At 43.2% G+C, this 24,549-nt stretch overlaps 1 protein-coding gene and 1 long non-coding RNA gene across 8 annotated transcripts in view; one reads left to right on the forward strand and one right to left on the reverse strand.

Annotated features, from left to right (window-relative positions):
* The window catches only part of nab (NGFI-A-binding protein homolog), a 1,159,032-nt gene that overhangs the window by 818,769 nt on the left and 315,714 nt on the right, over window positions 1–24,549 (reverse strand). The window lies entirely within an intron of this gene.
* On the forward strand, window positions 1,237–14,090 carry LOC139059584 (uncharacterized). The gene is made up of 3 exons (XR_011514214.1): window positions 1,237–1,305; window positions 9,500–9,559; window positions 14,024–14,090. It is a non-coding gene; the product is annotated as an uncharacterized lncRNA (long non-coding RNA).

Below are 24,549 nucleotides of genomic sequence, written 5' to 3' on the forward strand. Positions count from 1 at the left end.
ACATTAAGACGCGTAGGCAACATCAGCGACGATGTCGTCTGTAGCAGTTCGTTATCGGCTGTATGTGGCAGCTGGTTTACTGACATTGGCATTCCAGTTTTGCAATGTGTTGTGATGTGTTCTTGGCATTCCAAAATAAAGTGAAGTTACGTACTGTTCTCCTTAGCAATCTCTCACGGCGCGTTGTAACACTATGTTAGCCGTATTCGGCGGCGCATTGCATCACAGCGAAATTCTATTTTTCCTTAAGCTTAGGACGCAGTGTGCTTGGCGTGCATAATCGCTGTGTTCATACCCGTAATTGAAAGACTGCTTCTGGAATTGAGTCTGCTTGTGTATGAAGACCTCATGGAGCATGTTGCATGCGATGCCCCTACATCACAGTGAATGGACGGTGTAGCGTGCTTGCTGCCGTAACCTCGTGCGGTCTGCAGTGTTAGGTAACACTGGTGTAACACTGTGCCTTGGAACACTTTGGGATCGAGCCCGAGCAATCGTGCGCGATCGCACTTAAAAGTGTCCGCGTGATACCCATTAAGGGTCGCTGGAGAAGAAATTGATTATTTTGCTAGCTGATAATCGGCATCAGATGTTTCGCGATTTTTTGTTTTTGTTTTGTTTTTACTTCATACAGCTACCAGGCTGACTATCAACGTTCTGACGCAATACGTCAGCATTTAACGTAATCTGGGAGTGGATTGGCACGTAAATTTTGCCCATCTGCGGCCGTAATTGTAAAGCAAGTGCATGTGATAAGTAATTTTAACGTAACCTTGACACAGAATAGGGGTGCCCAAAAGTGTGTAATGGACATCCAAAGTTACAAATTTTCCAAACTGGTATAAAAAAATCAAAAGATGTGTCAACACTGATGTTAAAGGATGGTTCTAATACTGACTGTCTCTAATTGCGTAGACTAATTTTCAGCATACAGGCATCAATACAATAATTATTCTAAAATACATGTTGTGAGTTATGTAGAGCAAAATGTCTGCTGTTTTGCCGAATAGAAGGTGCTTCATGAAGTCTTTTCTTTAAATGAGTTGAACGATACAATTGAAGACGCCAAGCGATACCACAGCAATCGGTAATTCGGTGACAAGCTTATGTACAAGAGTATTTGTATATGAAAATGTTTTTGCTTTACTGTGGACAACCGGTCTGAAAATACCTGATATTATTTGCTTCAATTGCAGCTATTGCACCTGTCAAGGATGTCTGTGTGGCGGTTTGTGCACAATTTCTCAGCCAGCGGGCCTGAGAAAGTGTGCCACAGCAGTCTGTGTAGTGGTGTTCTTTGTTCTGGTAAGCTGTGCCATTCTATTGTATATCTGTCTTGCATATGCAGTCTTATTAGACAGTGATTGCAAATGTTGGTGGAATGACGAGGCCTATGCAAGTAGAGTAATTTTTGCAAGTGCATTCAAAGAATAATTGATGATTTGTTTTCCTGTGGCAACAAATTGGTTCAGTATGAGCACGTCAACTTGAAAGGGATATTGTTTCATACCTGACTTGGTTGCACATATAAGTGGTGTTTAAAAAAACACTTATAGTGCCAGAGTTCAAGACTTGAGGCAACAGATAAAACACGCACCAATAAAATAACTGTTTGTCTAGTGTTGGCTTAATGAGTATGCAACAACACTGCACACTGATCGTTAGCACTGTCATGGCTCCATGGTAACTAAGATTAGCCACGAATAAGCTCACTGTGAGCTAGTGTTGAGCTAACTATAACAGGTGAGTATGCGATGATGTAATTAAGTGCAACATTGGAAGGCAACGTAACAATGTAAAATTATAGCCTGAGCTCGCAGCTATGTTGCGTGGTCAGGCGACCAAAAGATATGAATATTTAAAAGGGAACGAACAGTGCTACTGCCAGTACGGAGTGACAGCGTTGTACACAGCAACGTATTCCCTTTGTCCCGTCTGTAGCCCTGTTCGGTTCCCTTCTAAACATGCACCAACAAGCAGCCCAATTCAGAATGCTCCGGCAGGTTGATCTGAATACTTCAATTTGCCAAGCAGGTTAAGTGATGACACGCTAGCATAGTGGGAGCTATTCTGAAAGTTATGTCTGCTATGAAAATGTGTCATGAAGATACTTCACTGCTAAAAATTTGGTGTACAACTGCACAAAGCGGCATCAATAGCTATGTTGCTCCCCCATGTTGTGTCAAGGGTCTGTGCATGTTTGTAAGATAATCCTTGAGTCGTTGGCCGGTTTGTCCTACATATTGCGGCTGCAGGACAGTGGCATATTGTAAACAGCACCAACCGTAGTACCTATGAACTCCAGCACATACTTTTTGATGTAAACTTCACGTGTTGCCCTGGTCCGGTTAGCATTTTGAACGTGCCCAGATTGCTTGGCAGTGAAAATAAAAAGGTAGTTTCAACTCTCTGAGTAATTTGCTTGAATTGATGGTTGCCTTTGTGTACAAATTGCATAACAATCATAGGCCTTGGCTTTCTCGAAGTTGTCTGACCTGAGACGTCAGCTACATTCAACTCCATTAAATGCTTCTTGGCAATGCATGCTAAAAGGCAGTGCGAACGCACTGTTGAAAGCAAACGTACTTGGTTATGGAGGCTCCCCTCCACGTCGGGGTGGTACGAAGTGTTAAATGTGCTCTCCGGTGTTCCTGCAGCAACAACATGCTTCAGTGTTCAGGTGCACCAATAGAAAAGGTAGAAACACCTTTGAGTGCAGGGAATAGCTCCAGCTCTATGCTCACCACAGAAAATCTTCAGGCCCAGATAGTGGAGCTTGCCTTTCAGTAGTAGTTTTGCTTACTTGAACATGCGTGGTACTTTGTAGGAAACATTAAAAAGTTGCTCAACCACTTTAATTGCGACTTTTCACAGCCGAGAACACTGTCAGCTAGTCGTAAAACACTAGCTGCTGTAAGAACCAGCGTAGAAAAGGTATTCTGCTTCATTGGAAACTTTCTACCCTATATGACGTGAAGTAAGCCTACTAAATGGGTTGAGTGATTTGTTTTCTGTCTTCTCTACAGTGCTAGATGAGCTTATGGAAGGAAGAAAACTACATTTCAATGGATGAAGTGCCAACAGAGACAGCACAGTCAGAAAGAACAAAGACAGGACAAGGTGCTACTTGCAACTGTTTATTGAGGTCAGAAGCACTGAATATATAGCCATGGGGAGAGGGGGAAGAAAAAAAAAGAAGCACTGATTACGTGAATGCACATGTGCAAAAATATGGAAGAGGCATATGAAGGGAATCATAAGATTAACCAAAATCTAAAACTTATCTAAAAACATGCGTTCATTTCTGTAAATAGTCGGAGACGGGGTGTCGACACAGGCGTCCCCTCTTTTCTTAGCCTGGTTGGCCTCCAAAAGTTCACATGCCACAGTGTCTTTGCTTTTAAACATGATTGTTGTATCAGGAAGCCTTGCTTCACGTGCTTGCTTATTCTCATTCTCACATGCCTTGCAATGAAGCAGCAAGTTGGAGCCATAACCATTTTTGAGTGAAAGCTTGTGCTCCTGCAGGCGTTCATTAATACATCGGCCAGTTTGTCCGGTTTACTCCTTCTCCGTACTTCACAAAAGGTTTTGTGTGTTTATTAGAACACTCTACTTTCTTAGTCATCATATCCAATCAGACGGCACAAAGTAGCAAGTTTTTGGGGCTCGGAAGAAACCACAGGAATTCTGTATTTCACGATGACATGTGTAATATTATGCGCTGCTTTGTGAGAATACGATATCACCACTGGTTTAGCTTTCTTTTCCAATGTTTGACCTTCTTCACTGCTTCAGTTTCTTTCTTTATGCACCTTCTTCAACAACGCCTCCGAAACTTTACTCAATACCAAACAAGGAAAGCCAGCTTTCTTCAACTTCAAAATCTGTTCGTCAAAGGTTTTGTGTGCCTTATGACAGCACAATTCTTTAAGGGTAAATTCAAGGCACATAGTGGCACTCGCACGTTTAACAGTCTTGGAGTGCATAAACTTATACTGCAACAATTAATTGCAGGGTCGGTATACCGACCTCGTGCCCACAAAGAATTTCTGCCGTATCCAGTGGCGATACCGTATTCTCACGAAGTGGCGCGTAATCTTAAACACGTCGCCGCAATATATAAAATTCCTGTGGTTTTTGCTGCGCCCCGAAAGCTTGCTACTTTGTGCCGCCTGATTGGATCTCATGACTCTAAAAGTAGAGTGTTCTATTAAACATACAAATCCTTTTGTGAACTGTGAAGCAGCGGTCGTATACCGTGGAAGTGTGGGAAAAGTATATCGGGCAAACTGGCCGATGTATTAGTGAACACCTGTGGGAGCACAAGCTTTCGCTGAAAAATAGTTATGGCTCAACCTTGCCACTTCATTGCAAGGCCTGCAAGAATGGGAATAAGCAAGTATGTGAAGCAAGGCTTCATGATACAACGATCGTGCTTAAAAGCAAATACACTGTGGCACATGAACTGTTGGAGGCCAACCAGGTTAAGAATAGAGGGGATGCCTGTGTCAGCATGCCTGTGTCTGAATATTTACACAAGTGAATGCATGTTTTCAGATAAGTTTTAGATTTTGGCTAATCTTATGATTCCCTTCATCTTCTGTGTTCTCGCGCGTGTGCCTTCACACAAGCAATGCTTCTGTTTTTTCTTCCCCTTCTCCCCATGGCTACATATTCAGCTGCTTTTGACCTCAATAAACAGTTGCAAGTAGCGCCTTGTCCTGTCTTTGTTCTTTCTTACTGTGTTGTCTCTGTTGGCGCTTCATCTTCTGAAAGCTCTGCACAAAGTAGCCTCACAACGTGTTCTACTGGAAAACTACCACTAGACAGTGATCTTCCATTTCTTGACCTCATTGTTTTCTTTGGTGAGTGTCATGTGCGCTGCATCTATGCCCCATCTTTTAAGGAGGGAATTCTGCCTTTCACATCAGCGCACTGTTCGGCTGTGAAGCTCTGTCACAGAAGCACGAAATAGCATCCTCAACAAGTCGAGGAGAACTTCTATACCCAGGTCTAACATTGGCCTACAGTGGTGTGACTACTGTTCGATCACATTCAGAAGGTCAGCCATAGTCTCAAAAAGACTGTTGGAAGAGCTAGAACATTTATTTGTCACGTCAAGCAATCTGGGTTCAAAAAGGTGAATCAGACCAGGCCTTGACACAAAGTGTGGCAAGAGGCACATGCAGCAGTTCAAGTGTGTGGTTGTTTACAACATCCCGCTGTCCTGCAGCTGCAACTAGGCAGGACAAATAGGCCTAATATTTATTTGTGTGTGTGCGTGCGTGTGCGTGTGTGTGTGTGCAATTAACCAAAAGTCTTAGCCTGCGCTCGTGTTGTCTGGCCTTCTCCCGTATTTTCGTGTTGTCCCCAAGTAATCAGTTGGTGTCACATTCTTATAGAATTTGCAGTTATAAGATTCATGCTTTGGAACATGATCAGAAGCTACCAAATGGATGACATAATCCATCTACATGTGTTGGTGTAGATAAATGTGTCTGTGCAGTAGGAGTAGGGCATCATATGTGCTTGTTTAGCACTTATGCACTTTTGTTTCCAGAGCTTGTGACACAGTGATTCAAACTATGTCTGTAAAAACAGTGCTGCACGTTGCAAGGAAATGTTACAACACTTGTAGGTGAAGCTCGGTGTTGTGAGAGGTTATAGAAACTTGCTTTCAACTTGCTTTTTGCAAGTTTCTAGAGCATGTTTTAAAGATGCTTATTTAACTCCCGCGTGCATCGGGTTCATGACTCGCTATGAAACTGTCAACAAGTATGTCCTTTATGCCATCCGTTTCTAAAGATTACATGAATATAATTAACCCTTTGAGGGTCGATCTTTTTCACCATATTCGATTGCCCAGGTTCGATTTTTTTTATTGCAGATTCCAATTCTTAGAGACTTATTTCGAAAAAAATTGACCGTAATTTTTCTAGGGTGTCCGTAAAGCGAGGAAAAAATTATTTTGTGTTGGTACTTATGTACTCTGTATTCATGAATAACAATAATAAAAAAGGAAATAAACCTATAACAGTAAAAAATTTGATACATTGTTATAGTTCAAAGCTTTGAAAATGTGCACACGAGAATACCTTGCAAGACTCAAATGTTCCTGCTCTTACACTAATATGTACTATTATGAGCAATATGAAAAGGAACACAGGAACGCGTAGAAAACACCCTCAGACCCAGCTGTATGGGTGATACGCAGCGGCCACCATCGGAAACAAAGCGGAAAGGGGGACGCTGTTCTAACAGCTGTTCGCACTCCCGCCATGTGTCTGCAAAGTGCGGAATTTCGCATCGCCAGAACACTGTTCGATATTTCGTCACTGGTAACCTTTTGCGTCGAATCGTTACAAAAGATAGCACTGTTCCAGACTTCGATATTGATTTATGGTAAGTCTTCTAAACCGGGAAAATATGGTCTTTAAGGGTGCGTTCCAAGTTAGTTTATTGGCACTTGCCGAATATTAAAAAGATATTGAAGCAAATGAAATAAGGCAATAGCGTTATTGCAGCTTATCCTCGTCCTTTGTTTTGTTCGTTGGTGGCCTAATAATGCGTCATGCCACCATCGACTTGAACGATGGCCTCCATTCTTTGAGGCAAAGACGCGTAGAGAGCCTCGATGAATGCGGTATCATGCTGAAGGCGCTTCCACTCATGTTCTATTGCTTCCCATAGTTGGTCGGAGTTCGCCAATTGTAGTGAGCTCTTCGAAAGGTTCACTTTCATACGGCCCCAAACGTGCTCTATAATGTTCATGTCGGCACCCTTCGCACACCACTGAAGTTGCATTACCCCTCGCTCTTCCAAAAGGCGCGCCGCGTCCTTCGATGTGTGAATGGGAGACAAGTCCTGCTGGAAAAAATAACACCCATCTGGCTGCGGCCTGTTCAACACATAAGAGATCATCTGGTGCTCGAGCAGAGTGCAATACGCAGCACTGGTGAACCTCCCATCAATTCTCGCCAGTGGGCGTAGGCCTGCGTGGGAAATCGCCCCCCAGATGTTCACAGACACGCGTCCACTGATGGCCACCTCCTGGATATTCTGCGGACTAAAGCGTGCGTTTGCGGTCCACCACACTCTCTTTCGTTGGTCCCAGCGACTCGAGAACGTGGACTCATCAGAGAAAACTACATACTTCTACCCACTCTCGCTCCAGCTGCGGTATTCAGTAGCGAACCTCAGGCGAGCCGCTTTGTTGGTTGCGGTGAGCAGAGGTTCCTGTGTGGCGATGCGACTTCGCAGTCCTGCTTCTCTAAGCCTTCATCGTACCATGCTGTCACTCAAGTTGTTCAAGCCAAGAGCGCCTCGAACGTCCTTTGCACTTTGAAATGGTTTGTCGCTGACGGCAGCCACGATGCAAAGGTCTTGGTCGTTCGTTGTCGATCGAGGTCGTGTGCGGTGCGGCGCATCGTTTATGCGTCCTTCGTCTCGGTAAGCCTGGATAATCCGGTTGACCGTTTTCAATGGGCGGCTTGTCACGAGAGCAATATTGCGCTGTGTATAACCTCTTTTAGACATTTCTATTATGTTTTCCCGTTCTTTAAAAGGCACTCGAGGCATCTTGAGGTTACAAATTCAGAGTTGACTGCTCTGCGTGGGCCACTGCAGTGTGCGACGTGAATTTTTCTGAACGAACTTCGTGCAACAAAGTCGCGCGAGAGGCAGTTTGTCAATGTTCTTCTTTTTAAAATTTTTCTTTATTCTATTCCTCTGTCGTCATTGGTTCGAGCGTCGCCGCTGTTCGAGGTGCCACTGACAACTGAGTGCGTCTATTCAAATAAAGAATCGGTTTGAAATACAGGGCAAACTTTTTCTCAGAGTACTATCAAGCGGTTGCACGAAGAAAAAAAGAGAATGAAAGAAAAGAAAGTGAATAGGTGTAAGTCACTGGCGACGATCTCACCGTCTTATCGGCTGTTGGACGATCCATGACGTAAGCTGCTCCTTTGTAGAAATACGAGCGTGGTGGGAGTGCCAACAGTTAGTGGAAGAGCGCTCTCCTTTCCCCCTTCGTTTTTCACAGCGCCATCCGCGTATCGCTCCGAGTCTGTTTGCCACACGTTCCTGTGTTCCCTTTCATATTGCTTATGATAGTACATCCATAGCATAATCGAACTGTGTAGGTGCACGCACTCAAGAAAACTGTGCGGTTGTGTGCCCATCAAAAAAGCAAAACGTGTACAAACTTCCGCTAATCTTCATCTTATCGCCAGCCAGATGCAATTAGTTTTCGCGAATCTCAAAAAAAAAGAAAAGGAGCAACAGAAGCTCATGCACAGCAGCATCCTTCCTATGCGCACCCCTGCGAGCACTAAATGAGCGAGAAACAAGCAGTAGCCTTTTGAGCGATTAGTAACGAGATAGCCATCAGTTTTGCAGGCGCAAGAAGCCAAAACCGCCAGCGAAAACAAAACCCAAACCGCCCCCTGCCCGCACGCACGCCAATGCGCAAGCGGTAGTACATAGACGCGCAGGAGCAAACTAGCGCTAAAACAAACCATGCAACGAAAACTGAGAGAGTGAGGCGTGCAAGAGAAATTCCCTGTATTTCCACATAGTGGCAGCACATGACAGAAAAGAAAAGGTTAGGAAATTGTCGTGCTTTTTAAACCTACAGACAGCGCCGTAAATATACGGCATTGACCATTTTTGTACTTTGCGGTGTGGTATATTTACGTCATTGACCCTAGAACGGTTAAGGAGTCATGGTCCTTGAAACAATTTCCCGTAACAACATTGCAAAATACCAGCTGAGGGTCTCGCATCTCTTACATATGCTGTTTTGCACATCATACTTTAATAAAACTGCATTTAGTAGCTGCACAGCACAGGCCCCATTTTGTTTTATCACACTTCTTTGTCTTTTCTCCCCCTGCCCCAGGTCTTATTTCAACAACTGCTATCTGCAGGCCGTCATAAAATTGCTTCAACATTGTTGACAGATTCCAATATTTTTTTCGAACCATTCTCTCATGTGAACCAAAGAAAATTAACTTGATTAGCCTGACATGAAGATGAATTCGAAATAATTTATTTATTGTACTTGCTTGGTAGCACTGAACTATTTCTTTAATCAATATAATGCTAACAATTCACCTTTGTATTGCTGGGTGCCGGTAGAGATATGGTTAGTTATTCACCAGAAAGGATGCCGAATTTTCCACCTTCTTAGTGTAGGTTAGACACTCACTTGTTGCACTTCACAAAGAGCAACTTGTGGTTGCTAGGAAATAAAAGTCTACTGAGTATTTTCATGCATCCAATTTGATTCTGTGTACTAGCATGTTTGTATTAGCATGTATTTCATAGAGTTGAGGCTCTATAAATGTACATTCTGCCATTCAATGTCTGTGACATGGTTAAGCAGGTTGACCATATCTAATTAGAACTTCCTATGTTCTGGGGCACTTGTTTGCAACTTAAATTATGTGGTTTGGTGCTGCCAGTGTAAGCCTAATGTCGTCTTTTGTTCTCCCAGGAAGGACGCAAGCATTGCTGAGGAGCCATTTGACCTGCCGCCACACTAATATTGTATTTGGTAAGGTCTATTACAGATCTTATTTTGTGTAGTACGTGCTATAATTGTGTACAATGTGTTCAAAACTTCAGTAAGTGGGCTGTTCGACAACAGGTGTTTACAAATTAATAATTATAAAAGATGTTCAAGGTCATTAGTGATACAATTGCTGCTCACTGCTGAATTTTTTTCCAAATTAGATGATGAGCCATACAGCAAGTGCGGCTCTCCTGGCTACTTATACAAACCTTCAAATACGGTAAATTTTTTATCACAAGTGTACAGCAGTCGGGGACAACTGTTCACAGCGACAATTTCATAATATTTACTTACATGCAAAAGTGAGTCAAAGGTCCGGTGTACTTATGAAGTTTTATGAAACAAGTTCATCATCATATTGCTTATTTCATTGGAAAGTTTGTCGCGGAATTCTCACTTCTATGAACAGATCAACAGTTGCCGAACGATGGTTGTCTCTATGGCCAATGTTTGGGCAAGAGGCTTGTCTTCAGAGCACTAACTAGGGGCTTCTTTGCCATGCAGCTTGAGCTGACCAGTATGAAGAGATTACATAGGATAGGAACACAAAGCATTAGTGGGCCTCTTCGATTATCAGTCCTTGATAGTCCTGGACTGCTTAGCACTGCTGTCCCGCATTCGATTTTCTCAATCAGCTTCGGACGCCCTATCCACCAGTCCGAGAGCACCCAGTATCGCATTCGTTTTACCAGAAGTCACAGACTCTGCGGACTCTCAGAGCTGTCAGCAGATATTTGTTCTGACATATGCAAGAAGCTAGCAGACGGCGGCTGTCTTAAAAAGATGCACGTGGGCTTGACGCCATGTTTTAAAAGAGGCTGTGTGTTTATGTGTACTTTGCGCATTCCAGACAGCAAATATCATGCACTCAGCTATCGCTTCCGTTAAATCGATGCTTCGTGTGCCATAATGCGAGGTTTTCATGAGTGGTCTAATTGCTGCAACCTTAGTCCTTGTGTTTTTTAAGACAAAGCACAGTGATCAGGCGCAAATGCTTGCTTTTCTTGATGTGTTTCGTGAAATCTGTCATGCTCATTGCTATATGCATAGTAAACAGGTAGATTTCGCTTTTCAGATGAGTGAAACTGGTGGACGAGGAAACGTATCATATTGCATGTAGATATTTAATGCTGGTAGCTGGCATGGCATACAGGGTGTTTCACGTAACTTCAGCCAAACATTAAAAATATGCAAATGTCACATAACTGGACAGAACCAAGGTAATGTTGTTTGCCCTCGCTTCGAAATACTCATTTTTTTTTCATTTTGCCAGATTAAATAATTAGTATTCGGTAATTAATCAAATTCTCAAATATTATGATTAATACATGCTACATAAAAGTGTTTTTCCTAGCGTGAAAGAAGCCTGCAAATACACACTAAATTGTTGCGTGACTGTCCATTCGCAGCACTTTGCGTGTATTCGCGAGCTTCTTTCTCGAAAAAACACTTCTACGCAGCATGTCTCGAACAACACAAAGCTGTATGGGGAGCTTTTCATGTTGCTCTACAATTTTCTCATGGACACTTCTAATCTAGTTATAATATTTGAAAAGTTGATTAATTAACGAAGTTGAAATATGTATTTTGGTGGAATGAAAAAATATCCGAGTATCTCCAAGCGACGGCAAACAACATTACCTTGGTTCTGTCGAGCTACGTCACACTTGCATATTTTTATCGTTTGGCTCAAGTTATGTGGGACAACCTGTATAATCAGAGCTTCACCGATTGCTGTTGTCATGTGTGCTGATCCCTTCTGTTACCCGTCAGGCCTTCTGATCCCTTCTTACACGTCAGGCCTTTAGTAGACGGTTTCACGAGCTTTGAGGATATCGGCCTGTGCTTTGTGGGTGAACAGTGATCTGGCACAACCGTGCTTTTGCTTATTTTTGTGTGGCAATGACGCTTAAATTTTACAGGAAATGAATGAGCTGGCTTAAATACAGCGGTTAAGGGGCCCGAAGAGCGAGAGCACGATGTAAACTGAGCTTTGTTAACATGTTCAATGTGCTCAGGCTGCGATCCCATTATGCAAGCTTTATGGTTGTGCCGGCGACATGGCCTCTGAGACTGCATTATTTTGATGACCACGCTACTGAATTTGCTGGGTAGGGCGCAATCTACAAGTAGCTAAAAGCATGAGGTCACGGGATTGAATCCCGTCCACGGTGGCCGCATATCAATGGGGGCAAAATATGAAAACACCCATGTACTTAGATCTAGGTGCACGTTAACGAACCCCAGGTGGTCGAAATTTCCAGAGTCCTCCACTACGGCTTGCCTCGTAATCAGAAAGTGGATTTGGCGCGTAAAACCCCATAATTTAAGTAGCTAATAGCGGACAACAGCAGCCAGGAGAGCGACCTCCAATCGCGGTGCTTTCAAACAAAACCTCGGACAGTCCCAGGCAGCGGGATCACATGACTGTGATGCGCCCTTCTGTCAATGCTAGCGAGACCAGAAGCCGCAGGTGGTTTGTGGACAGTCTGGGACTGCATAATCGAAGGGGCGCAGACATACATACGCTCTCACATACATTATGTCCACTGCGGGATGAAGGCCTTTCCTAGTAATCTGTAAATATATATGGCTTGCGCCAACTGACTCCATCCTATGCTTGCATATTTACAAATTTCTTCATGGTGCCTAGTTCTCTACCGTCCTCAACAGCGGCTTTTTTTAATTTATCATGCATATCATTTTTTGTTGTTCCATTGCTTGTTGAGCAAACCTTCATTCTAAAGCTCCATTTTTATCATGCCAGGTTTCAGTCTCTTAGGTTAGTTTTATCACAATGCAATGATGGTACTTTTAAGACTAATGGTAAGCTATAGACGGTGACTCAGTAATGTGTGACTTAAGTCTTCTAAACAATTTATAGTCTTTAAATTTTCTTCTACTGATCCAGGACTCCTGTGACTGCCTTAAGTAACATACTTCATTGCCTTCTTGCCCTAGAAAATATAACTGGTGCCTTCTTGCAGGCCTTTAAAGTGGCAACATGTGTACTGCAGACAGTTGGGCATGTTCAGATAAATTCAACTGGACATGCCTGGCGATCACTTTTAATTTTGATTTAAAAGTTTATTTTGCTGCCCGAGCCTGGCGACAATGAAATTAACCTTAGTTTTCCAAGAAAAAAAAAAGGTGTCTCTGCAAAAAACAATATAGAATGAATTGTTTAGTTAGAAGCATTTTTCCTGGATTTTACCGAATCTGCATTTTGGATAGATCCGAAGGAAATAGTGTTGTCGCTGCGGGTTTAAAAATATTTTGTACCAGACTGCAGGCCAATAGCAATAATTTCAACTAATTACCACAGAGTATCCCCACTACGGTATAAAGAAGAAAAATTTTGGAACGAAACATTGCACAAATTGACCAAAGTTTTTTTTCTTTGCATTTACTAACAGCACGGAATTTGGCCATCCTGTTCCCATGAGTCGCAGAAATTTGAGCAAATAGCTCTGTCCTCATTGGCTCTCAAAATCTATGGGAAGTGCTCATGTTTAGGCATGTTAATGAATTACTCTACTTTAAAATTTTTTAGGAGAGGCTTGATTCATTTCAGAAATTTCCCGAATTAAGCGCATTTGCATGAACCAATGCAATCTAGAAAAATATGTTGCATTATTTGTTTCGTTATGGGATTGCAAGTCAAGAAACGGACAGAATAAACAGTACTGCCTGTCAGAGCCATGTATGGGGTCCAGGTATAATTGCAGGCTTCTTTACAAAAAGGGCAAATTTTTTGGTGAACACAGTGCAATATTATAACTTTTTATGAAGATGGGAAGGGTATGTTGATACATTCACGACCGTAACTTTCAATTTTCACTTCTTGAGTAAAAAGAATATTACACATTGATACTTCTTCCGTGACACAACAAACCATATCCGAAAGGGGCTGACAGCTGTTGTGACACAGTTGTGGTGCAAGCATGGTTTTTTTGTATTGTCGCTATTCTACCAGCCTGTCAGCTGAACAATATCTTTGGCTTGCTTGTTCTGCGTCGGAAGTAAACAACATGCATGGTTTGCGCTTGTTTCAAGAGTGCTTAATTGTTTTGGGAAACAGTAAAATCTGCAAGGTTGTTTAATGGAGCAGTGAAAGTTGAAAACTATGGTCTGCAGTATGTGGCCATGGCAGCTCTACCTAAATATGGGAGATGTAATCTCCGAATGTCATAATGTGCACGTGACATCTTTGACTGTTCCAAGCAAACCATCAATTGACTTGGGTCCTTTCTATCTGAAGCTTTTTATGCTATAAGGCTACGAATGAATATATACCAACATGGCTGAGTCTGAACCATTTCTTTTGACAAGAGCACTTGTAGTGACAGTTGTGAATACGAAATCATTGTTTATCTGAGTAACAGTAGTGATGATGATGGTAAATAATTGAACAGCCTTAATTGATTGGTGTTTCTTACTTTTCAGGCAAAGCCGAAGGCCTCTGCAAGCAGCCAGTCATTCCAAGTCTCAACCAATCCTTCCTCTAGTCAGCCAATTTCTAGTGTCTATGCGAAAAGGACTTGCGCAAAACTGGACACGGGACACTTAAAAGGCGACAAGGACAGGCGTAAACTTCCAACCGGTGTTCATTACAAAAAGGTATGTATATGTACTCTTGCACACTTGATCATAATCTCTTACAATCGTGCAAGTCAACATGGTCATCACAAATAAACAAGCGCACCAAGGCCTAAGGCGGCTTCCCGCATACAGACCCCAGATATTCAGATTCTTTAACAGTCAGTGCTATAGGGATGGCTTGTTAACGCTGTTGCATTCTGCAATAGCCGCTGCCTCAATGATGAGTCTAGTGTTTTCTTTCACACTGCTTGCTATTATTTCTGTTTTTTCAAACAGTCGATGACATTTGCATTGGCAGCAATGGACTCCAAGGAAACCTCCTTTCCCGTTTTGTACTTTCCGATTATGTTCCTGTAGTCTCAAGTTTAGGGAACTTCCCATTTGTCCCACGTAACGCTGCCTGCAGGAAGGAGGTATGCTATACACTATTCCTCTTGAGCATTCGATGAAACCCTTTCTGTGCACAATGTTGCATGATTTTGATTGTCTGCTGACAGGGCTGGTTTTGGCGCATAACTTGGATAGCTTGCGGGGCGCGGAAGAAATGACCAAGACTGCAGTCCTTTGGCCTATTTTCTTTAGTTACACCTATGTGATACTGTTCGCAGGAATCTAGCAGTCATCCCATACATTACGCTATCTTGCATAAACTAAAGAAAATAGGCCAAAGGGCGGGAGTTTCGGTCGTTTTTCCCGCACCCATCAAGTTATCTCAGTTATGTGCCAAAACCAGCCCTGTCAGCAGACAATCAATTTCATGCAACATTGCTCACAGAAAAGGTTTCGTCGAAATGCTCAGGGGGAGCAGTGAATAGCACACCTCTTTTCTGTGGGCAGCGTTACGTGGGACAAACGGGAAGGTGCCTAAATATGAGACTACAGGAACATAATGCAAAAGTACAAAAGGGAGAGAGGGTTTCCTTGGAATCCACAACTCCCAATGCAAATGTCATGCACTCTGAAAAACCAAATAATAGCAAGCAACGCACAAGAAAGCACTAGGCCCATCATTGAGGGGGCAGATATCGCATAAGGCAACTGCGTTAGCAAACTATCCCTAGCGTTGACATTAAAGAATTTGCATACCTGGGGTCTGTATGTGGGAGGCCGCCTTAGGCCTTGGGGCGGCCTTAGTGCGCTCTTGTAACTGATTATGATCAAGTGCACAAGAGTATATATACATGCCTTTTCGTAATAAACACCAATTGGAAGTTCGCACCTGTTCTTGTCACCTTTTTAGTGTCCTGCGTTCACTCTTGCGATGGTCACTTCAGCATGGAATACCAACTAGCCGGTTCTCATACACTGCTTTTTTCAGTAAAGCAGAATAAACACAGGTTTTTTCAGATTCAAGTGGCTTGTTGTTTCTCGAACACAAATCTGTATGTATGCTGTGTACATGTTGGGTGTAGAACCCAAGTGCAACATGACAACACTGACACGAAGAATAAGCGGTGTAGAAAACAATTACACTAGCAGGAAACATGCAAACACAGCACGTTCTGTCTGGTGTATTTCCTGTGTGCTATGATTTCTGCCCCATTTCCAGCTATATCTTATAAATGATGTTGCAAGTTATCCACGTTCTAATGTACGACTTGGGTGGTTCATTGCCCAAAATAACTTATTCCAATGAACGAAACAATTTGGCTCAAGAACACGAGCATTCAAGTCCCCGTTTCTTCATCACCGAAGTACGGTCATGTACTATAATCACAAGTACGGGGCTCAATTTACAGCATTTCCGTTTTACGGAACTCACCGTTTTTCTTATTTGCAAAATACGGTCGATTCTGTTATCACAACTACGGAGCTCACCGTTTTCCATTTAACGGAAATAATTTTACGGCCTGTCCGTTTTACGGAAACACCGTTTTCCATTTAACGGAAATAATTTTTACGGCCTGTCCGTTTTACGGAAACACCGTTTTTCATTTGACGGAAAAGTGTCCGGCAACGTTTTACCTACAGCTTTGACCGTAAACTGAAGAAATTTTTTTTTACAGTGCAGCTTCTTCCTCAAGAGTGCGCATTACTCGCGGTCTTGCCGTAGTTGCAGCTGCGATGGAATGTGCGGAGCCACTAATCCAAAGCCCAGTATATTGGGCGCAAGGCCTACCACTGGTGATGCGGGCGCTGCAATCGTTTTGACGATTGGATGGATTGCTTTGACGAGTGACGTGGCTGCCGGCACTTGTTGCGCCAGCAAGAAGTGCTGGCAGCTACGCGCTCTTAGTATCGCGTTTCAATCACTGGGCACTGTTCGTTGGCCGCAAACCACCGGCATAACACTTATTTCTTTCACGGCAACGTGGAATCAGTCGTCGATAAATTCGATGCCTATCTGGCTCGATTGTCGAAAATGCACCATGTGAAAACCGTATAAGATTCGCGTATAAGATAGCATTCTCATAGGGGAAATGAATCACGCCAACCCCGTCCCTCCGGTTGAGCTCTTCTTTTCCTCTCCCGCTAGGTGACGTGGCACCGTTTTAGCGAAGTCCAACCCCGACGGCACAGGGTCCGCTTAAAGAGCTTCGATGTAAAATATACTTACGATGAATTCTCGCAAACGGTAAAGCAAGTTGCATCGCAGTCCACTCAGCATATAAAGAAAACGCACCCCTGCAAGGTTTCTCGAGCCAAGCTTACATTCTCTGTAATCTTTACAAATATACGCAGCTTCCAGTCGAAGCGGGCCGGAACTCGTGTCCAACATTGTTTTGTGATCTGCCAGTAATGTAGGTACATTAAAGGGACACCATAAGGCAAATACTCAGTCGGCGTGGACTGTTTACATACCATTCCGGAAACCTCGCAATGGTTGCTTCTTGCCAATAAAAGACTTAGTTTACGACAAAATTTCATCTGAAGGGTAATAAAAACCTTTTTTTCTTGAATTTCAAATCTCCCGCTACACCTAGGCGGGGGAGTGGTGACGTTCCATAATCCATCTTTTCTGCTTCGGCGAGTAAAACGGCACCCGACGGACGGCGGTACCGAACCAAGATAGAGCGGTGGATTCGCCCTTGCAGCTGCTGCTTGGTCAAATGGGCATGGACCGTTCGGGCATCCCGCGACATCAAATGGGAGTTTTATTTACTGCTACTCGCAGTTTGTGCGAGTTTCGCGAGCCAGGAAAACTAGCGCAGCAGTATACGCGATCAGGAAAGCACTGAAACGCGAAAGCGTGGGCGGCGCGGAGTCGAGTGAATACGAAACGTCTCGACCACCCGCCTCGTTGTCAACGGTATAGTATCAATGAGTTCTTTTTTCTAAAGATAAAATGTAACTGGAAAAGAAGCATTTTATTTCGTCTTACAATACAATACAAGGATGTTTTTTTTTTTGCAAAGAGTAGTTTAGTACTGGTGACAGAATTTAACTGAGTGCTTTCCTCATCGGGCAAGTGCTCGAATATCCCTGGAAGTCTCTAATCATGTCTTGCATTTACCTCAATTTCTCTTTTATTAGGGCTCTGTTCTCGATAATATTGATGCCTTAGAGATTATGGAACACTAATCTATCACTTTAACTTGACTTAGTATTTGCCTTTAGTTTCCATTTACCAGAAGCGTGGCTACATGACGATATTAGCGACGCCGAAGTTCTTGCCGATTTGCCGAATGTGAACCTTTGACGCAAAGGTCACCGTGATGCACACGGAGGCGGAGTACTTGTGGCGGTGAACCAGCAACTATCATCTTCAGTGTTTCGTATCGATTCAGATATCGAAATGTTAAGCGTAGTTTTTCGCGCTGCACCGCGAACCGTACCTTTAGGCGCTTGGCCACCTCAAACTAAGCCCGACTTCCGCCGCAAATTTAACAATATTCTAAGCACCCTTACGGGAGAACAGGTGAATGTAGACATCTTTCTGTTTGGTGATTTTAATTATCGCAGTATAAACTGGCATAACTACCTAACTTTCATTATCACTTTAAATAGCAACCCGGAAGCAACCAATTTTATTGATGTCTGTATTAACTTTCACCTTTCGCATATCGTATCTGAACCAACGCGTGCTACGCAGAACTCGCAGAAATTTTTGGATTTCATACTAACGAATAATCCCGACAGGATGTCATCCATAACATATCTCAGGGAAGTAAGCGGCCACAATGTTGCCCGTGCAACGTTTAACTTCGTTACGCAAACACGTTAAATTTATAAGAAAACCGTTCGTCTTCACGGCAAGGCAAATTACGTAGCTATTATTAATGAGCTAATCACTTTCTTCCGTACATTCGAACAAGCTTTTCCTAAGGTTTCTGTACAAGAAAACTGGTTGATTTCAATAAAAAAGTACGCGAAGTAATTCAGAAATATGCACCGGTATGCAGCTTCCGTGCTATTAAAGACAAGGCATGGTTCAGTCAATCGCTTAAGCGACCCGAGAATAAGAAAAAAAAAGCGTTACTTCTCAGCTGCAAAACTATACGACAGGGCCCAAGTATGTGGGACAAATAATATTGAACGGAAAGCGCATACCTCGCAGCCATATGCAACGCTAAGTACAACTTTTTCACAATGACCTTCCCAACATCCTAACACGTAATCCGCAAACGTTTTGGCACGTGGTGAACCCAAAACCCAAACATAAGATTACATTTGCTGACGAACAGAATGCACTGTAAAATAATTTACACCCTAAAGAGTGAAAAACGCGGTAAATGTGTCTGTAACTCACACCCTTAGTGTGTCAGTTATATAAATGACACCCTAAGGGTGTGAGTTATAGACACATTTACACCCTTCGTCATTTTAAGGGTGTAAATTATTTTGCAGTGTGAGGTTGTAAGTGACGTAGAAAGCGCAAACGCATTTGACATCGTTTTTGCAAGTTTATTCACTCACAAGTGTGGCACGCTTTCTTCCTCTCAAAGAACTACCGCCAGTGAACTAACTATGCGCAAGATGGTATTTTCCACAAATGGTGGATAAACTCCGATTGATCATCTCAAGATGATCGTCAGATGGCTTCGATGAAATTAATTCGAAATTTTTACTAAATAATAATGCTCTGCAAACTACACGTATCTTTTGTATCCCTTTCGACAGGTCACATACCTGATGATTGGAAAGTGGGAAAGGTCATTCCTATCCAGAAATCTGGATAATAGACAGTCACCGTTATACTACCGTCCAATATCTTTAATAAATATAACCTGTAAAATCATAGAAGATGCCATTTATTCAAAAATCATGAACTTCCTACACTCGAACAATTTCTTTAGTCCTTCACAGCACGCTTTTCGCAAAGGTATATCCTGTTAATCGCAGCTCGCTAACTTCCTTCATGATTTGAATTTAAATTTGGACCACAATCAAGAAACTGCTACCATCTTAGATTTCCGAAGGCTTTCGGTAAAGTCTCTCATCCGCTTCTTCTAATAAAACTTCCTGGCCTAAACATTCACCCTCTTGCTCTTAACTGGGTTGAAGCTTTCCTGAGCAACCGTCCCCAGTCTGTCTTTGTTGATGAGCACATTTCTAACCCTCTGCCTGTAACAGCTGTCCCCCACGGGTAGGTTCTGGGGCCCCTGTTGTTTTCAATATACAGAAATGACTTGCCTTCACGTGCGACATGTCATATCCGCATGTTTGCGGACAACTGCGTCATTTATCGAACTATCACTAACCCTTCTGAGCAGCAAGCTCTTCAAAATGACCTTAACTGTATTGAAGTATGGTGTGACCAGTGGTTCATGACACGTAACCCCACTAAATGTAAATCAGTATTTTTTCGCTTCGTCTTAACCCCTTGTCTTTTCCTTATACGCTGTCGGTAACGTTAACGTTGAGAGTGTCGAAAAATATACGTGCTTGGGAATAGCATTCTCATATGACCTAACATAACGCGCACGTATCACTAACGTAGCGTCTGCTGAACACCTGAACAATTATAGTTGCTTACTAACAAATTCATTACCAGGCCAAAACTTGAGTACGCCGCTGCCATCAGGTGTATTTTATCAATATGCTTCAGGTAGTGCAGAATCAAGCAGCCCAATTTAGCCATTTATCCTACCTGTATCATACTAGTGTGCCACCCTTAAAAGCAGAATCATCTCTATTGTCTCTCGCACTTCGTCGCCGCATCGCCACCTCCAGCCCTATTCCATAAGTTTTATTACAGCAGCCGTGATCGTCCAAGCTTCATCATCCGACCAGTTCGGATCGTACCGACCATGTACTTCCACTCACCCGGCCACGCAGCCGCACTGCTAAATTCTCCACCTCTTTTTTAAAGCGACTTTACCGGCCGCGAAATTGCGATTTCACCGTGGCTGTGCTCCGAGGAGGCACATGACGTCACACGCATTCCTCGACGTTGCATTCGCCTCCGCTCGCTTCGCCAGCTGCGTCGCATGCCTGATAACGTGTCGGAGAGCACGCGTGCGCCGCAACCACAGTTCATGCGCAGTATCATCATCAGCCTGGTTACGCCCACTGCAGGGCAAAGGCTTACTTCTCCAACTACCCGGGTCGAGTTCTAATTGTGGCCATGTCGTCCCTGCAAACTTCTTAATCCCTTCCGCCCACCTAACTTTCTGCCGCCCCCTGCTACGCTGCCCTTCCCTTGGAATACAGTCCGTAACCCTTAATGACCATCGGTTATCTTCTCTCCTCATTACTTGACCTGCCCATGTCTTTTTCCTGATTTCAACTAAGATGTCATTAACTCGCGTTTGTTCCCTCACCCAATCTGCTCTTTTCTTATCCCTTAACGTTACACCTATCATTCTTCTTTCCATAGCTCGTTGCGTCGTCGTCAATTTGAAATGGTCGTCGTCGAAATGGTGCTCTCAAATGGGCGCAAACTTAAGGGCACTCATCTCAGCATGGGTGAGGATTTTTCCCCGGCAGTTAGGGACGCCCGCAGGAAACTTGTTTCGTTTGCGAAAGCAAAATCTGCGCCATTTTCTCTGCGCTTTAAAACTCTTTTCATTGGTTCTAAGCGCTACGTATACGATGACACATCGCAAACAGTGAAAGAAATATAGCAGTCATCGCATCATCAAAAAACAAGCCATCCCCCTCGAACGAAAAGTATAGCGCTTGTTTCCCTTTCAATAATTTATACTAACATACGAAGCTTCATTCAAAAACGAGAACACGTTTCTAACCTCGTGCTGTCGTCCAACAGCAACATTCTTGTACTCACGGAAACGTGGCTTTGTAGCGAAATCTATGACTCGGAAGTGTTGGCTGATTTGCCAAACTTCAGCGTCTTTCGAAAAGATCGTGCTGGGACTAGAGGAGGAGGTGTGCTTATTGCCGTTAGTCAACAGTTATCGTGCTCTGCCATTAACATCACATCAAAATTAGAAATACTGTTTGTTCTATGCCACGCAGCCCCACAGTCCATAATTTTAGGTGTATGTTACAGGCCCCCACGCAATAGCGCCGACTTCGCTCGTAATCTAAACAATGCACTAAATGTGGTTTGCTCTCGCTACCCTAATGCCGACCTGCTTCTTTTCGGAGACTTTAACTTACCAGACATTGATTGGCACAACGCAGCACCCTCTCTGGTAAGCCAAACAGAATCAAGAGATTTTCTCGACGTTTGCCTCAACTTCAATCTGACACAACTCATATTAGAGCCAACGCGCGTCACCCAAGACACTGCAAACATATTAGATTTACTACTGGTCAACCGTCCAGACAGCTTGTCGTCCATCACCTATCTTAGAGAAATTAGTGACCACAAGGTCATCCATGCTTCTTTTCGCTTTGCCCCAGCTTTGCGGGAGAAGCGGGAGAAAACTATACACTTATACGACAAAGGAAATTATCATGCAATATGTGAACATTTACAGAATTTTCTACCTTCCTTCCAAGATACGTGTCATAACTGCAGCATTCATGAAACTTGGCTGACATTCAAACAAAAAATAAACAACTTAGCGAACCAGTTTATACCCAAAATCACCTTTCGAACACATGAACAAAAACCATGGTTTAACAATTCATTAAAAAGACTAGAAAACAAAAAGAAGCGCATGTATCGTGCCGCAAAGTGCAGGATGAACACGTGTGCATGGGATAAATACTACACTGCTGAACGCGCATACCTATCAGCGATTCGCAGGGCGAAAGATGCATTCTTTGGTGATGACCTTCGGAAACTTTTGATCAATAACACGAAAAAATTCTGGCAGGTGATAAACCCTCAAGAAAGGCACGGTGTAACACTTACCAATGAGGGTGGTGAAACGGTCGACGATGTAGAGTGCGCAAACCTTTTTAATGCAGCTTTTGTCTCGGTATTTACAGAAGAGCCTACCTCGTCCCCTTTTTCTTCGCGTACTAACGAAACAAGCGTTATGCCAACCATTACATTTTCCCCAGATGGTATCTCATCATTAATTGACAACGTGAAACTCACATCGTCAGCCGGCGTGGATAACATTAATTCGAAACTGTTAAAGAATACTAAACACGTCACCGCGGTGTTTCTTTGTATGCTATTCTCGCAGTCACTTTCAACTGGTGAAGTACCACATGACTGGAAGGTGGGGAAGGTTGTTCCCATCCACAAATCAGGTGACAGGAATTGCCCGCTTAATTATCGCCCCATTTCATTAACGAGTGTGCCCTGTAAGCTCATGGAACACGTCATGTACACAGAAATCATGAAATTTCTCGACTCGAACAAATACTTTCATTCTTCACAGCATGGGTTCCGCAAAGGCTTTTCCTGCGAAACACAACTGGCCATTTTCCTGCATGATATTCACACTAACTTAGATTCTAACTTCCAAACAGACGCAATATTTGTAGATTTTGCAAAAGCGTTTGACAAGGTACCGCACCAACGTCTGCTACTAAAACTTTCTCTTGCGAACCTTCACCCTGACATTTTGCGATGGATTGAAGCGTTCCTAACAAACAGATCTCAGTTCGTTACAGTTAACAACCGCGCATCTAACCACCTACCAGTGACTTCCGGTGTACCGCAAGGATCAGTTCTTGGACCCCTACTCTTCTTAATATACATTAATGACCTACCCCTGCACGTGTCTTGCAACGTTCGTTTGTTCGCAGACGACTGCGTCATTTATCGAACAATTACTAGCACATCTAATCAAGACTTACTTCAGGAGGACATTAACTGTTTACAGCAATGGTGCGACCGGTGGTTGATGGAACTTAATCCTAAGAAATGTAACTTGATGGTATTTTCTCGTCGGCGCGACCCGTTTCCTTACCACTACACAATTAATAACATTCCCGTGTGTGCTGCACAGTCTTACAAGTACCTAGGTGTTACTATATCTAACGACTTATCCTGGCGAACACACGTCAGTAACATCATTTCATCTGCTAACAAATCGCTGGGTTTTCTCAAGCGTCATCTAAAACGCGCCCCCAAACCTGTTAAACTACTGGCCTACCAGTCAATAGTCCGACCGAAATTGGAATATGCATCCGCCATATGGAATCCGCACCAAACATATCTCATTAACGCACTCGAAGCCGTTCAAAACCGTGCCACAAGGTTCATCCATTCTCATTATTCATATGACGTGAGCATATCTTACTTAAAGAAAGAATTGAATTTACTTCCCCTTTGTACGCGCCGGCGCACTGGAACCCTTTCACTTTTCCATAAGTTTTATCACAGCTCGCTTAATCAACCACCCTATATCCTTCCCGCAGCCCGAACATCTCATCGCACATGCCACACTTTTCAAGTGGGCCGCCCTCGCATGCGCACTGTTACCTTTTCCGCCTCATTCTTTTGCCAGGCCGCTACAGATTGGAACAATCTGCCCCACCAAATCTCCACCATCATTTGCCCTTCTACGTTCGTGGAGAGTGTCACTGCGCACTTTTCACAATAGAAATGACTTGTGTTAATAGACTTATATGCTCGTGCAACTTTAGTTTGTATTACTTAGTTCTATGTATTTGCGCTGACGTATGTAACCCTTTAGCACATGCAGTTTTTTGTTGTTGTTTGCGGGTTCGCTTATGTATTATGCAAATTATGTACTAATGTATTCCCACCCCTTATGTAATACCCCTATCCAGGGGTCTTTAAGGTAATAAAATGAAATGAAATGAAGTAGAACCCTTTTCGTAAGCCTCCAGGTTTCTGCCCCGTACGTGAGTACTGCTAAGACACAGCTAATATACACTTTTCTCTTGAGGGATAATGGCAATTTGCTGTTCATGATCTCAGACTTCCCATGCAGCTTAAGACATTTCTCGAATAAGCTTCGCACTCAGTCAGAAACGCTTCCCACAGGTTTACAACAAGTATAGTAAACTGGCCAATAGGAATTTTTTATTACCCAAGACTGTCTATAAGAATACATTTATTTTACGTACGAGACCAAAAAGAGGGCTTAGTGCAG

This window comes from Dermacentor albipictus, chromosome 4 (assembly GCF_038994185.2).
Source record: "Dermacentor albipictus isolate Rhodes 1998 colony chromosome 4, USDA_Dalb.pri_finalv2, whole genome shotgun sequence".
NCBI classification, from domain to species: domain Eukaryota; kingdom Metazoa; phylum Arthropoda; class Arachnida; order Ixodida; family Ixodidae; genus Dermacentor; species Dermacentor albipictus.